A 17956-nucleotide genomic window follows, 5' to 3' on the forward strand; every position below is an offset into this window, starting at 1 on the left:
CATCATGGCACAGCAGGTTAGACCTTTGGTTGGGACACCAGCATCCCACACAAAAAGAGACTCATTCAAGTTTCTGCTCCTGGATTTGACATGGCCCAGCTCTGGCTTTGGCAAACACTTGGTTAGTAAACCAGGAGACAGAAATGTGTGTGTGTGTGTGTGTGTGTGTGTGTGTGTGTGTGTTTGCATGGTGTCCCCTCTCTCTCTAGTTCTTCATTTTGAATAAATAAATGTTTAAAATAAAAATAAATTACCCAGGGCCAGCCCAGACATGGCCAGCTGATGACGCTACCCACTGGGAAGGGGCCTAGGTGTTCGTGAGCTCGTCCACATCTGGAAGCCGCCACAGCTCTAAGCGACAGGTGTCCCCTGCCCTCCAGCTTCTCTGCCCGCTGGAAGCTGTCGCTGTGTCAACTGGCCAGCTGGGATCAAGTGCTCCACTCCAAGGCTGGGATGTGGCCTCATCTTAACACTGGAACACGGTGGTCCCCAAAGAAAACGGGGGTTGTGGTGATGGCATGGGGGGTGTTAGACAAGTGACAAACAGAGAATGTCACTTTCCATCTGATATCTCATCTTTATATCTCATCAGCAACGAGGAATTTGGTAGACAGCAGGGAGCAGAAACCTCCAGTTCTTTGCTCTGTAGTCTCCTGTGCAGGATCCCTTCCCATCCCGGCCAGAACCTCCCTGCCTCAGTAAATGGTTGAGAATCCAACACCTGACCCAGGTCAGCCCAGAAGGTATCAAGCACACGCCGCAGATGAATCACAATTTCTATTATCATGCCCTTCAGTGTGCCCTTCAGTGTGCAAAGGGAGTTGGTATGTCATGGAGGACACACACACACGACAAGGACACACACACACACACACATACACTCTTCTTTTTAAAAACCAGACAGGGACCTCCCACCCACCGATCCATTTTCCAAATAGCCACAGCAGCTGAAGCTGGACCAGGCTGAGACAGGAGGCCAAGGACTCGATCTGGGTCTCCTACGTAGAAGGCAGGGACCCAAGCACCTGAGCCATCCCCTTCTGCCTCCCACAGTGCAGAGCGGCAAGAAGCTGGAATCCATCTCTCTGCTCATCAGTCACATTCAAGTTCAGGGGCTGGGGGCATCCCTGCTCCCTGGGGGATGGGCATTAGGGGCCACAGGCAGTCCCCAGCAGGCAGAAGACTCCTCTGCTGCAGGTCTAACAGCAAGGCCCAGAAGGAACACATACTGTACGCTGGCTATACTCAACAGCTCCCCACGCGGCAGGAAAGCTCAAGATCCTTGTGGCTGCACGGCCTACAGAAAGACGAGCTGGCCGGCCCCTCAGCTGTGCCGCCGGGCTCTGTTCCCAGCCCTGCCAGGCTCATAGCTCACGTTGCAACTAGGCATCCGAGCCCAGGGTCTCCAAAACGCAACTCCTGAGAGTCAATGCAGAGAGTGGGCGTGCATCTTGCCCACGCGTCCCCTACACCCCCGGGGAGGACACATACCCCAGCGAGTCAGCCCTCTTCATGAAAACTCGGCCTGGCCCCCGCAAGCCTCTCTTTGCACTGTTCGGGGCAGCCAATTCGGGACTGTAAGCTTGCTATTTGCCTGTCCCATTTCATTTCCCTGTTGCTTGACCCCTATTTTTAAGGGTTTCTGAAAGGAGTGGATTCGTCACATATTTCTCGGTTATGGTGCACCGTCAGAACAGGCAACAGGGCCACAAGTAAAAAGGACCTTCGCACGGGTGGACACACAGTTAGGGCTAGGACCAGGGTTAGTGTTAGGGTTAGGGGTACCGAGCTCCATTGCTACACACAACCGAGATACAACTAAACGAACCTTACCAGAGGACGCAGGAACAATCACACAGCGGCCCCAGGTGGACGCCATGATACAGGCTTTCTGAGCAGCCATCTTTCCGAAGCCTCCAAGTTTATAAGCCATGGGGCATTTCATAGGTCGGGCCTGTGAGTGAAAGGTGTCTTTGCCAATAGAAACGAAGAGGAGGGTGAGCAGGCCAATCACAGCTCTTTGAGGGGCTAATCCACCAGTGTCAGTAGGTCTCTGTGACGCCTGCAAGGAGGCTTGCTACCTGCAAGTGGCCTCGGGAGTTGTCCCCTGGGACACATTTGCACACCAGGGTCGGTGCCCACCACACGTATAGAAACCCACTGGAAAACGAGCCTGTGTGCTGTGGACACCCAGCTCTGACCGCTGCCGTGAAGTGGAAGCTGCCTCATTGGGGATAATTTCTGGGATTCTCCCAAACGTGGTAGTCCCCAGCCGGAAGGTCAACAAGCAGCTGGTGTGCCTTCTGGAAGCTTCCTTCCTCCTTCCGCTTCCCCTTCCTCTTACATTTCTTCCTCCTTCTTGCTTCTTCCTCCTCTTCTTCATGTTCCTCTTACGACAGTCTCTCTCTCTCTCTCTCTCACACACACACACACACACACACACACACACACTCTAACCCTCCAACGCAGATTCCTACACACGTCAGTAGGTGCAGCAGGCCAGTCCAGTGAGTGACATAGCCCAATCAGGTCCTCATATACACTTACGGATGCTGCAGCTTAGCTCGGCTCACCCCACACCGTGAACTAGTCTACATGTATGACAATGGTGCTGCCATCCTGTCCAGCCTGGCCACTCCAGCCCTGGCTCTCAGGCACAGCAGCAGAGGAGTGCCCACTGGTTCCCTCCTAGGACCAGTCCTAGATCTTGCGCTTTCCAGAGAGTACTGTGCTGTAGTGTAACACGACTTGCAGCCTGCCCCAGCACTTGCTGGTGAAAGCTGCAGCCGGGCCTCGCCCAGCCCTCCCCTAAACCCAGCTCACACGCAGGCTGCTGTTGGTTGCAGTCCTGCCTGGGTTCTGTTGCAGCCCGGTCTGCGCCCAGCCCCACCTCTCATGCTCACCAGTGGGAGTGGTGGCCCAGCAGGGGAGCTCCCACAGCTCCAATTCCAGGATTGCTCCTTCCTGCAGGGGTCTCAGGGGTGCTAGTGGATTCTGCAGCCCAGTGTGGTATAACCTGCCTCACCTCGACATTTGCCAGCAGGTGCTGTAGCCTGGTTTGACCAGCTTAGCTGAGTTCCAGCTCATACTGGTGGGTGCTATAGTCTTGCCCAGCCCCACCAGCCCCCAGTGCAAGCCCTATTATGAACTGGCAGGTGTTGTGTCTCAACATGGCCTGGCCTACACCCCATCCTGAGTCTCACACCTGCCAGGGAGTGTTGCAGAGCAGCCCAGCTTGGCCTGCCCGCGAACGTGACCCACACGTATGCCCCATGGGTACAGTGACCTGGCCTGGCCTGCTCCCAGTTTCAGTGGTTGAGCTCACCAGCTGGGGCTGTCTCATCAGGAGAGTTCCCCAAGCTCCCCATCAAACCAGCTTCCAATCACCGATCTCACGCACACCGGTGGGTGTTTGGCTCAGCCTGATTGGCCAAACTCAAGTCCTGACCTTCACTGGCAATGACTGTGGCCTTGCCAGAGCAGCCAACACCCATTCTGGCCCTCTGCAATGGGTGCTGCAGCACAGACCTACCTGACCCACCCCCAGACCCTGCTGTCCTGTGCATCAGCAGGTGCTACAACTTATCTCAGCCTGTCACACATCCACTCTGGCTCTCGTGAGCACCAGCAGATCCTGGAGCCTAGCCCAGTCTGGCACATGCCCAGATCCGGCTCACATGCACACCAAGGGGTGTTCTAGCCATGCTCAGCCAGGTCCATGGCCATTCCTAGCTGTTGCTCTCACCAGAGGGAAAGGCATCAGAGCCTGGGTGTCCCCTCAGCTGCCCCACTATGTTGCTCCCAACCACAGCTCTTGTACATGCTGGTTGCACTGACCCAGCTTGGCATGGCCTAATGCCATCTCGGCCCTTGTCGTTGGATGCTGTGGGCTGTCACAGCTCGGCCAGCCCCCAGTCCCAACTCTTGCTGTTGGGTACTGCAACCTAAGCCTGCCCAGTCTGCTTCCTGATCAACAGCGGATCAAGTGGACCCACTGCCAAGGGTGGACCTCTCCGGATGCATGGCTTTGTCCAATCAGAGAAGGGCTCCAATGGGATAAAAGGCCGCACGGCGTGAACCAGGCCTTCTGCTTGCCTCCTCTCCTGCCCTCATGTGGGAGTCCACCTGGCAGCTCCCCTGTTCTCTTGCCTTTGAACTCAGACTCAATTATAGCACCAGCTTTGCTGGATCTCGAGTTCACAGGGAATACGTGCTGTGACTTCGCATCCTTTGTGAGCCGGCCAGCCAGCACCTCACAGTTCACGTCTCGGTCTATGATTAGCACTGACATAAATAGGCAGACAGAGCTAGATCTGAAGACCTATGTCTTCCTGTCTATAGAACCAATAAGAGAAGTGAAGAAATAGGTATGGGTTGGTAAGTAGATACACAGATTATAGAGATGACATACAGAAAGAGACTGAAAAATAGTTACATGCAGGTGGATATATCTGTAGGTCGGTAACTGTTTATGGAACCCATAAATGGGGCTCGTGTGGTGGCATAGCACATTAATCCTTTGCCGGGAGTGCCAGCATCCCAGATGGGCATCAGTCCATGTCCCGGCTGCTCTGCTTCTGATCCAGCTCCCTGCGTTGTGGCCTGGGAAAGCAGCAGAGTATGGTCCAAGTCCGTGCAACCCTGAACCCCTATGGGAAACTCAAAAGAAACTCCTAGTCTTAACTTGGGATCAGCTCAGCTCTGGCTATGAGCTATTGGGGAGTGAACCAGTGGAAGACTCTCTCCTCTCTGTAAGTCTTCCTTTCAAATAAAGACAAATAATAGTACATTTTTTAAAAGGAAAAAGAAAGAAAGGCAGGGAGGAGGACAGAATTGCCAGGTCGCAGATGATGTCACCCTGCAGGTGGCTTGGTCGGGGCTGGCACCTGGCTCACCCTAGGGTATACCTTCCCTTCTCCGACTCGTGCAGGACTCGTTCAGGCCTTTGCTGAACAAACTCTGCCGTGTGTGGGAAATCGTTTTGGAAAGCGTTTATCCTGTTCCTGTGAGGTCGCAACAGTCACAGCACTGACTTTGGACAATCTCAAAGTCTGCAGAGGCCCCGGTGGCCTAGTGGCTGAAGTCCTCGCCTTGAATGTGCCAGGATCCCATATGGGCGCAGGTTCTAATCCTGGCAGCTCCACTTCCCAACCAGCTCCCTGCTTGTGGCCCGGGAAAGCAGTCGAGGACGGCCCAAAGCTTTGGGACCCTGCACCCCTGTGGCATACCCAGAAGAAGTTCCTGGCTCCTGGCTTCGGATCGGCATAGCATCGGCCGTTGCGCTCACTTGGGGAGTGAATCATCGGACGGAAGATCTTCCTCTCTTTCTCTCCTCCTCTCTAGATATCTGACTTTCCAATAAATAAATGAATCTTTAAAAACAAACAAAAAAAAAAAGTCTGCAGAGAAATTGCCACGGTGGCCTTCTGTCACCTGCACAGGAATCCCGGATGGGAGGCCTGGCTCCCGGCTTCAGCAGCACTCAGCCCTAGCTATTGTGGCCTTTTGCGAAGTAAACCAGCAGAAGAAAGTCTCTCTTCCCTCACTCTCTCTCTCTCCCTCTCTCTGTAACTCTGCTTTTCAAATAAATAAGTAAATCATTTTTAATGAAACTGATAATAAATGTTACTCTTATTTATCCCAGCCAGGACCAAAATAGACACGGTTATTACTTGGAAGTGATGTTGATGTTTGGGCAGGGACCTGGGATGTACGTTTTAAGAAATGTTGGCACTGACTTTGGCCTCTGGCTAGGAAGGCAGCGGGTCCAGGGACGCAGGAGAATGGGCACACGGTGTTACTGACTCACTGGGAGGTGCAGCGATGCGCTTCCATTTGCCTCGACCCTGAACGATGCAGAAATGATGTCGCCCTCATCCTTCTCAATGCATCAGGAAATCTGAGAGAATGTCTCCAGGACCGTCTGTGTTCAAAGTCCCTCCACCTGGTGTGGCGCGGCTGTGGGCTGAACCCTGACCCTCATCTGTAGTCATCACATTTAGCCAAAATCCCGCACATGTTTCATGATCAGCTATCCATCCCAACTAAACCTTTCCCTCTCCCTCCCGCACTAGTTTCTGCTCTGCGTTGTAATAGTGCAGTTATTCCCGTTGGAATAAAGAGATAAGAGAGGTGGCAGGGGGATGGGGTGGTGCAGTGGTACAACTGGATAATCCTCCACCTGCGAGCACCAGGATCCCGTATGGATGCTAGTTCATGTCCTGAGTGCTCCACTTTCCATCCAGCTCTCTGCTTATAGTCTGGGAAAACAGTGAAGAAAGACCCAAGTCCTTGCGACCCTGCACCCACATGGGAGACCCAGCAAAAGCTCCTGGCTTCAGATTGGCTCAGCTTCAGCCATCGTGGCCATTTAGGCAGTGAACAAGAGAATGAAAGATCTTTCTCCTTCTCTCTGTAAATCTGCCATTCAAATAAAAATAAATATTTTTTAAAAGACACCAAAGAAAGTTGGCCTGCTTTCATTTTTTTAAGATTTATTTGAGTCACACACACACAGTATGGGGGAAAGGGGGTCTTCCATGTGTTGGATCACTCCCCAAGAGACTGCAAAGGCCAGAGCTGGGCCAAGCTGAAGCTAGGAGTCAGAAGCTTCCTCCGGGTCTCCCACATGAGTGCAGGACCCCAAGCACTTGGGCCGTGCTTCACCTCTTTCCCAGGCCATCAGCAGGGAGTTAGATCAGAAGTGGAGCAGCCGGGACTAGAACGTGTGCTCACATGCCATGCCGCCGCCTACAGGTACTCACCCTGGCTACTGGAATCCTTGAGTCTTCTGGTATGAGGATTGTTTTCACAGATAAAATTATACCATCTTGGGGGTCTGTGGGAACATCTGGGTCATGGAAAGCACCCCTTGAGGAGGCCCTGTTTAAATTCAAACCCCAAACAAAATAGGAAAGAGTCAGTGGCAGTGGATGGGAGCGGCTGAAGGGAGACAAATGCCCATCGCAGGTGCCTGGCACAGGGCCGGGCAGCAGTGGGTGGGCGGAGAAGTGGAAGAAACGGGCTACGGGCCTGGCTGTCAGAGGCTGTAAAGTCACAGGGTTAGATTGCACCCTGAGGGCCGCAGGGAGCCCAAGCAGAGGCTGTCTCGTGCCCTGACAGCGCCAGGGCTGCCAGAGGAACAGCTGGGTCCCAGCCAGCTACCACCACTGTGAGAGGCAGAAGCCCCAGAAGCAGGCAGAGGTCACAGTTCATCCGCTCGTGGCACTGGGCACCTGGCGAGGGTCGGAGGGGAGGCTCTGTCATGACCAGGGGTCAAAGCTGCCCTCCTGACGGACAGCTCCTGCCTTGTCACCACTCCCTAGCACACAGCAGACCTTGTACAGGCGGCCGACTCCTCCGGGACATGGCGGGAGTGCAGCGTAGGCCCGGCGCGGCTCTCCAAGCCCGCTCAGGCTGGCTTCCTCACGCTGTCACTCTTGGCAAACGGACCTCGCTGGAGGCCTTCCAAGGGCTGGAGCCAAAAGCAAGCACGTTTTCTCTTCCGTTCTTATTTCTTAAAGTGATATCACGAAGAAGGGAGGGGCAGTTGCGTGGGAGAATGTCCTTGTGTTTGGGATGGGGAGAGCAGAGTGCTGCGTGGTGTGTGGATAGCTTTGGGTTTGTTTTTTGCTTTTTAAGATTTATTCATTTTTATTGGAAAGGCAGATTTATAGAGAGAAAGAAAGATCTTCCATCTGTTGGCTCACTTCCCAAGTGGCCACAACAGCTGGAGCTGCGTCAATCCGAAGCTGGGAGCCAGGAGCCTGGAACCTCTTCTGGGTCTCCCTCGTGGGTGCAGGGTCCCAAGGCTTTGGGCCATCCTCGACTGCTTTCCCAGGCCACAGGCGGGGGCTGGATGGGAAGTGGAACCGCCAGGACCTGAACCAGCGCCATATGGGATGCTGGTACCTGCAGCAGAGGATTAGCCAGTTGAGCCATCACACCAGCTCTACGTATGCACTCTGATGGTGCACACACATGCACACACATGCAGCCAAACATTAGCAAATAGCACAAGCTCTTGGTAAATCAAAAATGGCTGCCTCCTGTAGTCTCCTCTCAGTTTTCCTGTAGAGCTGAGATATTTTCAGAATTAAATTCACCATGAGGGAAAAAAAAAAAAAAACAGTAAAATTTCACCTCACAGTTCTATCCTTGTCTTCGGCCTAAGCGAGCTGGGCTTACAGTCCATCTCCCTGGTCTTCTAGGCCACCCATCTTCTAGAGCCTTCTACAGCTGCAACTTCATGGAAGCCAAAATGCAATGGTAAGGCGGGGGTAGTGTGCAATCCATCAGGCTCAGGTCCCCACTGCACCACAGCTGGGCACACTGGCTGCTTCAGTATGTGGTGCCAGATGGGCATGGGAGCCCAGGCCAGCAAGCCAGCGGTGAGTCAAACCCCAACAGCCAGTGCCTGAGCCTGCCTCCTATGCTGCGTGCTGAGCCATGACCTGCTGAGGTCCGACTGCCTGTGGTCCCCATCTTAACGGGGTGATTGGCTTCTGGCCACAGCTGCCTTGTGGCTTCCAGGCGTCACTGTGGCCTAGTGTCCCGATCCACATATTTAATTCTCTGCCAGCGGCACTGAGCAGTTATTTGGTGCAAATGTAGAAGAGGCACCTTGGGGACATTTCCTGAGATTCACACACATGCAAGAACCTTGCACTGTCTTATTTAACCCTTATCAGGCACCATTCCAAGGGTGTTCACAAAACCCCTGGGAAAAGAAAGAAAAGAAACACTTATTTTAGTGCAGAATAAGATTAAATCCATGCATACACTTTTCTTTAAAAAAATAAGATTTTATTGAAAGGCTGAGTTACAGAGAACATGACAGGGAGAGACAGAAGGAGAAGAGAAAGATCTTCCATGCAGTGGTTCTCTCCCCCAAACGGCTGCAGCTGAGCCAGACCGAAGCCAGGAGCCAGGAGCTTCTTCTGGGTCTCCCACATGGGTGCAGAGTCCCAAAGCTCTGAGCCTTTCTCTACTGCTTTCTCAGGCCACAAGCAGGAAGGTGAATGGGAAGTGGAGCAGCTGGGATGCAAACCAGTGTCCGTATGGGATCCCAGCAAGGCAAAGATTTAGCCATTGGGCCATCACACCGGGCTCACAACCAACATTTTTTTAGGAACTTTCTGATGATCTCTGGCATGCTGTATTCATCCCTGACTTTCCCATAAAAAAAACCTCAGGATCCTTGGGTGCTTGCTGAGGCCAAAGGGTGTGGAAAACATCCAGGTCAAGACAGAGGCCAATCTCCTGTGTGCACCCCACGCTGGATACATCCTGTGCTTCCTGTGAGGAGATGGGCTGGTGGGATAGCCGCGCTTGGCTGCCGTGCTCATGCCTTCTGCCCAGCCACCACGAGGTGGCGCTACTTCGATGCACTTATCCGGGAACCCCAAGCTCAATGGAAATGACGTCCACCCCTGGAGGAGGGGGTGGCACTTACCTCTCTTCCCTCTTGGCTGTAGATGCCACGTGTTCTGGCTGTGTTTGTTCTTGTACAGAAAGCAACTTCTGTAGGGGTGGGGGCGCGGCCCCTGATCCCCACCCTCCATTGCTGCTCCAGTCCCACGTTCTGTCATGACTCAAACCCAGGATGGACCCAGGATGGTCCCAAGGAGTGATGTGGCAATCCTAGCTTTGTAATCTAAAACCCATACGTGGAGACATTAACCACCACCCACCATGCAGCTGCCAACTCACACCTACGCCGCGTGCCCAGGAAGCACTCCTGGCACCCGCCCCACTCTCCCTGATGGCCAACACCTGCTCACACGGCAACAGGTGCTCTCTGTGCAGAAGGATATCCATCCCACATCCGCCTCCACGCAGGGAACGGGCTCTTCAAGTCCTTGGGCAAGCATTTTATCACAGTTAGAGCTGAGTGCTCAGCCATCACCTCTGTCCAAGTGAAAGCGTCTAGAGGGACACAGCCCTCCCTCCACGCCTGACACACTCAGGGTCTCCCTGGGCTACCCTGACCCCACGACCCCTCATGTCCATCGCCCCTCAGAGCATCACAGCGTAAATCTGCACGTGCCCCGTGTATTGGCCTCACTCCTGACACCACCAGGACAGGAGGAGGGAACCCTTACAGGGATGGCCACTGAAACCCTGCAAGTTCTGTAGGCAACAATATGCAAGACTGGGGTGTGAAAACCTCCCCGCCACAGAGCCCCTGGCAATGCCAGGTCGAATGCAGGGGTAAGACAGGATCTGGCATGGTGGCACAGCAGGTTAAGCCACCCTTCACAACACTGGAGTGCCAGTTCAGGTCCTAGATACTGTGCTCCTGAACCAGCCCCTGTTGGTGCACCTGAGGAGGTAGACGATGACCCGCCCCCCTGCCACCCATGTGGGAGACCTGGATGGAGCTGCTGGCTCCTGGCTCCAGCCTGGCCTTAACCCCACTTGTTGTGGCCATTTAGAGAATGAACCAAAGGATGGAAAATCTCTCTCTCTCTTTCTCTTCCATTCTATCTTTCAAACAAATAAAACTGGAAAAGAGGGGCTGATGTCCTGGCATAGCAGTTAAGTAGTTAGCAAAGCCTCTGCCTGCAGCGCCAAGACTCCGTGTGGCTGTTGGTTCAAGTCCTGACTGCTTCACTTCCCATCCAGCTCTCTGCTCGTGGCCTGGGAAAGCAGCAGAGGATGGCCCAGAGCCTTGGGACCCTGCACCCATGTGGGAGACCTGTAGGAAGCTGCTGGCTCCTGGTTGCAGATCGGCTCAGCTCTGGTCATCACAGCTATTTGGGGAGTGAACCAGTGGATGGAAGATCTCTCTCTTTCTCTCTCTCTCCCTTTCTTTTTTTAAATCTTTCAAGTGAAAATAAATAAATCATTAACAAGTAAGTATATCTTGACAGGAAATGCAAAGGACTTTAAAACATTAGTGGAAAACGAAATTTTTAAAAAGTCTATTTGTGCACACAACGTTTTGAAATCCACATACAGTTCTTTCATAACCTGTATTTTCCACACTTTTTGGAGTGCTGGTGAATGAAGTACCCAGTGGCCCCTGCCATGTCATTTGGGGCATTATGAGCTCTGGGCACTAGATGGCGATGTCGCATTACAAACCTATAAGCCTGGGCAGCCCGGGCTGCCTGCGCTGCGGAGACTAGCCATTTCCTAAGCAAACTGGAGAGTCAGATGGAAGAAATATCCCAGGATGCCTTTCACAGCAAAGAGAGACACGTTTTGAAAGAAGTGAGATGTGGAATGCACAATGGGAATGGCCAAGATGTTGAGTAGTAACTCCGGACGGAGGGAAGGAAGCAGGTGAAGAAAAGCAATATTTAAGATGCAGGAGAACTTTCCAGACCAGATGAAGCACCTGACGCTCCCCAGGGCAGAGCTCAGCTGGTTGCAAACCAGGAAAATAAAAATGAGAAAACGCCGAGACAAGGACAAAGGATGGATGACCTGAAAAAAATAGGAAGAAACTCAGATCTCAGACTGCTCAACAGCAGTAACCAGCTCCAAAGGCAGAGGGGAAGTAGCCAGGAAACGCGCAGAGGAGGCAGCCAGCTCTGTGCCCAGCGAGCTCAGCCAGAAGATACAAGGAGAGGGAGAGGGGAGAGAGAACCCTGCGACAAACGTGATTGGAATTGATTCAAACTAACAGTTATAGGGCTGGTGTTGGGCATAGCCGGGACTGGAGCCACTTCCTGCTGCGTTGGCTCCCAAACCAGTGCTGGTTCGAGTCCTGGCCGCTCCACTTCCTGTCTTCCTCCCTGCTGAGGCACCTGGGAAGGCAGCAGAAGAGAGCCCAAGTGCTTGGGCCCAGCCACCACACAGGTGACCAAAGGGAGTTTGGGGGGTCCTGGCTTCAGCCTGGCCCAGTCCGAGATTTTGGGGCCGCTGCAGGAGGAGACCAGTGGATGGGAGATATCGCTCCTTCCCGCCTTCTCTTATTTCTTCCTCTATATACCCTTTCCTTCCTTTTCAAATTGATAAAATTTAAAAATATGTATTTATGAGGGGCCAGCAATATGGCATAGTATGTGGAGGATGGCTCAGGTCTGAGAGCCTCTGGACTCCTATGGGAGACCCAGAAGAAGCTCCTGGCTTCTGGCTCTGATCCAGCCCAGCTCTGCCTGTTACAACCATTTGGGGAGTGAACCAGTGGGTGGAAGATTTCTCTCCTGTCTCTCTATAGCTCTACCTTTCAAATACAAATAAATAAATCTTTAAAATATACATATCCGTATTGATGTGACGATTCAATCTTACTTGAGCACAAGTAAGAAGATAAATCATTGCTCAATGTTTACGTGATACAACATTATGGTTTTTTTTTTTTAAGATTCATCTTATTTATTGGAAAGTCAGATATACAGAGAGGAGAGACAGAGAGGAAGATCTTCCGTCCGATGATTCACTCCGCAAGTGAGCGCAACGGCCGATGCTATGCCGATCCAAAGCCAGGATCCAGGAACTTCTTCCAGGTATCCCACACGGGTGCAGGGTCCCAAGGCTTTGGGCCGTCCTTGACTGCTTTCCCAGGCCACAAGCAGAGAGCTGGATGGGAAGTGGCACTGCCGGGATTAGAACCTGCGCCCATATGGGATCCTGGCGCATTCAAGGTGAGGACTTCAGCCACTAGGCCACGCTGCTGGGCCCATTATGGTTATTTTTTAAACCCCTATGTTTTAGAGATACAAGCGGAGTTATCCATAGGTACAATGCCATAGCATGTGGTATTTAGTTCGGATGAATTCAGTCGATAGAGATCCAGCCACACCCAGCTGCAGACGATGCCGGAGTTCCTCGTTCCTAGGCAAGTGCTATGCCGCTGGAGAAGAGCAGCTAGCAGCTGGCGGGCACCTGGGCCACATCTGCCAGCTGCTCTGCATTCACTCTACTAGGCTGCCAGCACAGTTACCCATTCTAGTCTAGTCTGCTTTTTTTTTTTTTTTTTTTTTTTTTTTTTGTAAGCTATGTGGGGAACAGACACCAGCACACCAACACCCAGCAGATGAGGTCTTTGGGCGGGCCCTGGGGAAGCAGGCAGGGCCCCAGGCAGGCATGCCACACAACCAGAAGCCTGGGTTCTGGGACCCATGTGCTTGTAGGCCTGGGGGCTGTGGGTTGCTCAGGGAAGGGGGTGTGGGGGTGTTTGGGAAAGAGGACTTCTGAAGGAGTAAGTTGCAGACAAGGAATGACTTCTGGGACCTTCCACCAGGCTACTGCACTTGCAGGTGCATGAGGGGCTGAGACTGCGTGGTTTGGACGAGGGAAACTGGAGCGCCTTTCCAGGTCAGACCAATGTACCCACTCAATGGGAGACCTGAGCTGGCTTAGTTGGTATCAACCACTGCCCACCAGTGCATGTGAAAGCTAGGGTTGGGGGCATGCCTGGCAGTACCCACAGTACCCACCCAGGACTGTCAGGGTAGCAGGTGAGCCACGTTAGGCTGGGCCAAGACATAATTGACTCATGAGAGAACCAGGTCTGGGCGCAGATTCTGTGGAGGATTTGTGGGCTTACCCCTGTGGAACTGCATGACACGCTGGTGCACTCCAGAGCTGCTGCTGGTGGTGGGCTGAGCTAGGCATGACCATGGAACTTACCAACACTTAGGAGAACTGGGGTTGAGACCAGCCTGGACTGCTCCAGACTGCAGCACCAACAGGCCCACCCATGAACTGGGTGTGAAGTAGGGTGGGCTGCAACATCCACCAATACACAAAGGCCAATACTGAGGGACAGACTATGCTGGGTAGGGTCCTAACACCCGCTGACACACATGAGATCTGGGTCTGGGAATGGGCAGGGTGGGGGAAGTTGGGGAACTCCCCTACTGGGCTGTAACCCCTGCTGGTGAGAATAGAGTCAGGGCTGGGTGTGGGCCAGACCATGTAAGGCTGATCCATTTGTCAGCAGGTATGTAGGCTGGCTTGGGGTGTGGATCAGGCAAGAATGGGCCAAACTCAGCACACTGGCATGCAGAGGATCCAGGACAAGGTGTGGGTCATGCTGGGCTAGGCTATCACACCCACTGGTTTGCATAAGAGCTGTGGATGGGACAGACTAGGCAGGCTTAGGTTGCAGTATCCAACAGCAAGAGTTGGGACTGGGGGCTGGCCGGGCTGTGACAGCCCACAGCATCCAATGACAAGGGCCGAGATGGGCATTAGGCCATGCCAAGCTGGGTCAGTGCAACCAGCATGTACAAGAGCTGTGGTTGGGAGCAACATAATGGGGCAGCTGAGGGGACGCCCAGGCTCTGATGCTTTTCCCACTGATGAAAGCAACAGCTGGGAATGGCCATGGACCTGGCTGAGCATGGCTAGAACACCCCTTGGTGTGCATGTGAGCCGGATCTGGGCATGTGCCAGACTGGGCTAGGCTCCAGGATCTGCTGGTGCTCACGAGAGCCAGAGTGGATGTGTGACAGGCTGAGATAAGTTGTAGCACCTGCTGATGCACAGGACAGCAGGGTCTGGGGGTGGGCCAGGTAGGTCTGTGCTGCAACACCCACTGCAGAGAGCCAGAATGGGTGTTGGCTGCTCTGGCAAGGCCACAGTCATTGCCAGTGAAGGTCAGGACTTGAGTTTGGCCAATCAGGCTGAGCCAAACACCCACCGGTGTGCGTGAGATCAGTGATTGGAAGCTGGTTTGATGGGGAGCTTGGGGAACTCTCCTGATGAGACAGCCCCAGCTGGTGAGCTCAACAACTGAAACTGGGAGCAGGCCAGGCCAGGTCACTGTACCCATGGGGCATACGTGTGGGTCACGTTCATGGGCAGGCCAAGCTGGGCTGCTCTGCAACACTCCCTGGCAGGTGTGAGACTCAGGATGGGGTGTAGGCCAGGCCATGTTGAGACACAACACCTGCCAGTTCATAATAGGGCTTGCACTGGGGGCTGGTGGGGCTGGGCAAGACTATAGCACCCACCAGTATGAGCTGGAACTCAGCTAAGCTGGTCAAACCAGGCTACAGCACCTGCTGGCAAATGTCGAGGTGAGGCAGGTTATACCACACTGGGCTGCAGAATCCACTAGCACCCCTGAGACCCCTGCAGGAAGGAGCAATCCTGGTATTGGAGCTGTGGGAGCTCCCCTGCTGGGCCACCACTCCCACTGGTGAGCATGAGAGGTGGGGCAGGGCGCAGACCAGGCTGCAACAGAACCCAGGCAGGACTGCAACCAACAGCAGCCTGCGTGTGAGCTGGGTTTAGGGGAGGGCTGGGCGAGGCCCGGCTGCAGCTTTCACCAGCAAGTGCTGGGGCAGGCTGCAAGTCGTGTTAGACTACAGCACAGTACTCTCTGGAAAGCGCAAGATCTAGGACTGGTCCTAGGAGGGAACCAGTGGGCACACCTCTGCCGGTGTGCCTGAGAGCCAGGGCTGGAGTGGCCAGGCTGGACAGGATGGCAGCACCATTGTCATACATGTAGACTAGTTCACGGTGCGGGGTGAGCCGAGCTAAGCTGCAGCATCCGTAAGTGTATATGAGGACCTGATTGGGCTATGTCACTGACTGGACTGGCCTGCTGCACCTACTGACATGTGTAGGAATCTGGGTTGGAGGGTTAGAGTGTGTGTGTGTGTGTGTGTGTGAGAGAGAGAGAGAGAGAGACTGTCATAAGAGGAACATGAAGAAGACGAGGAAGAAGCAAGAAGGAGGAAGAAATGTAAGAGGAAGGGGAAGCGGAAGGAGGAAGGAAGCTTCCAGAAGGCACACCAGCTGCTTGTTGACCTTCCGGCTGGGGACTGCCACGTTTGGGAGAATCCCAGAAATTATCCCCAATGAGGCAGCTTCCACTTCACGGCAGCGGTCAGAGCTGGGTGCCCACAGCGCACTGGCTACTTTTTTCCAGTGGGTTTCTATACGTGTGGTGGGCACCGGCCCTGGTGTGCAAGCATGTTCCAGGGGACAACTCCAGAAGCGCCCTGGAAAAGCAGCCATTGTCTCCTTGCAGGCGGCACAGAAACCCATTCCCCCAGACACCGATGGACTAGCCCCTCAAAGCTGTGATTGGCCAGCACAGCCTTATCTCCGTTTTTATTGGCCAACATGCCTGTCACTCACCTGCCTAACCAAGCAATTGCGCTGTAACTTGTAAACTTAGAAGCACAACAGTGGCTGCTCAGAAATCACGGCGCATGGGGCCCAAGGGTGCCAGAGTTTGGCCCGCACCCTCTCCTAAGCTCCTTTTGACTTGTGTCATGGTGGCCCAACCCGACTGGGCTCCCTAACCCTAACAAGTTCCTCTTAGTGCAACATATAAACACTCCGCTCACCCTAAGTATAACTCAACCCTAACCCTGTGCCCCACTCTCAGCTCTGACCTGAGCCATCCATCTGGTCTACCAGGCATGTTTGCCCCTGAACCCCTTACTGCCTTGCTGACCACTGCTGTATGCCATCCTCTTTCTTGCATGAAGACAAGGATTTGTCCCACCCATCTCTGCTAACACGAGGACACACAGACAAACCGTAACCATTCGTTGTTTATGGGGGCATCCACACGTCCACCAAACGGAGACAGGAGCTGGCGGCTGGGAGCCCCTCACCCTCGTGAACCAGGCTGGGTTCACAGCTCCTTCTCCAGCTCTCCCCACCTTTGCGCCCTCACGGCAAGCCAACCCCAGAGAGGCCAGCCTGACACCTGTACACATTTACAATGCTAACAGCTGTATCTATAGGGAAGCTCTCTCTGTAACTACCATTATCACAGCCCAAAAATACCCACTGGCTGGAACCCCTCCATGCTGTTGAACACACAGCGCTGAAGTCTCCCCAGTTCTCTGTTTGTCTTTCCACCTATTGGAAGAATCCATCTTTTTGCCTTCACTTTCACAGTACCCTCTCCAATGTCTCTTGACAAGTAGTGGATTGGATGTGGCTGAGTCAAAGTGAGCCAAGCATTGCACTTGGTTAACACGTCCCAAAAATTCCTCTTACTCTGTAACAGCTCTCCTTTGCTCTTTTTTTTTTTTTTCTTGCCATTGATTCGTTGAAAATCCCGAGCTATCTACTCCATTGCTTTCATCATCCAGATCCTGAGCTTAAACAGATTCAAAACAGCAGGAGCAACTTGGCTGATCCTGCTGCAGCACCTGCCTTGTGCCCCGGCAGGATGCCAGCACCCACTGGTGTCCAGGACCGTAAGCAGGAGCAGATCCAAGCACAGTCCTCCGGGGCCAGCGGCTGCTGCCTGCATGTCACTGTGCCACCATCGCCACATCGGAGCGTTCTGAGCCCGGCCACGGTCGGTCTGCTCCGTCTGCATTCTGGATTGTTCTGACCTGTCCCTCTCTGCCCTGAGTTCTACTTCAGTCCAGTTCAACGGCACTGCCTCTGGCCAGGCAGCCTCGGGCAGGGCGGGGAGGGTCCCCAGGTCTACCTGTCACTCTCCTGGGACAGCAGCAGGGATGTGGCGTTCCTACCCTGCTCTTGTGGTGTCGTTGCTCCCCTGCTGCTGCAGGGTCCACACTGTCCCCGAGGGTCGCAGCGAACGCACCTGGAGTCACTTCAGTCATTTCCAGTGATTCTTCATTTTCAGTCTCAAATACAATCCATCTACTTTGTACAGTCAGCACATCATCCAGCATTTGGGCTGTGACCAGGACATAATTTCAACTTTAAAAAAAGGTTATTTTGGGGCCCAGTGTGATAGACTAGAGGCTAAATCCTCACCTTGCATGCACTGGGATCTCATGTGGACACTGGTTTGTATCCCAGCTGCTCCACTTCCCATCCAACTCCCTGCCTGTGGCCTGGCAAAGCAGTCGAGGACGGCCCAAAGCCTTGGGACCCTGAACTCATGTGGGAGACCCAGAAGAAGCTCCTGGCTCCTGGCTCCTGGCTGTAGATTGGCTTGGCTCTGGCTGTTGCAGCCACATGGAGAATGAAGCAGTGGATAGAAGATCTTTCTCTCTGTATCTCCTTTTCTGTATATCTGCCTTGCCAATAAAAAATAAATCTTTTTTTTAAA

The sequence above is a fragment of the Ochotona curzoniae genome, unplaced genomic scaffold (assembly GCF_017591425.1).
Source record: "Ochotona curzoniae isolate NIBS_2020 unplaced genomic scaffold, NIBS_Ocur_1.0 scaffold_4953, whole genome shotgun sequence".
Lineage (NCBI taxonomy): Eukaryota > Metazoa > Chordata > Mammalia > Lagomorpha > Ochotonidae > Ochotona > Ochotona curzoniae.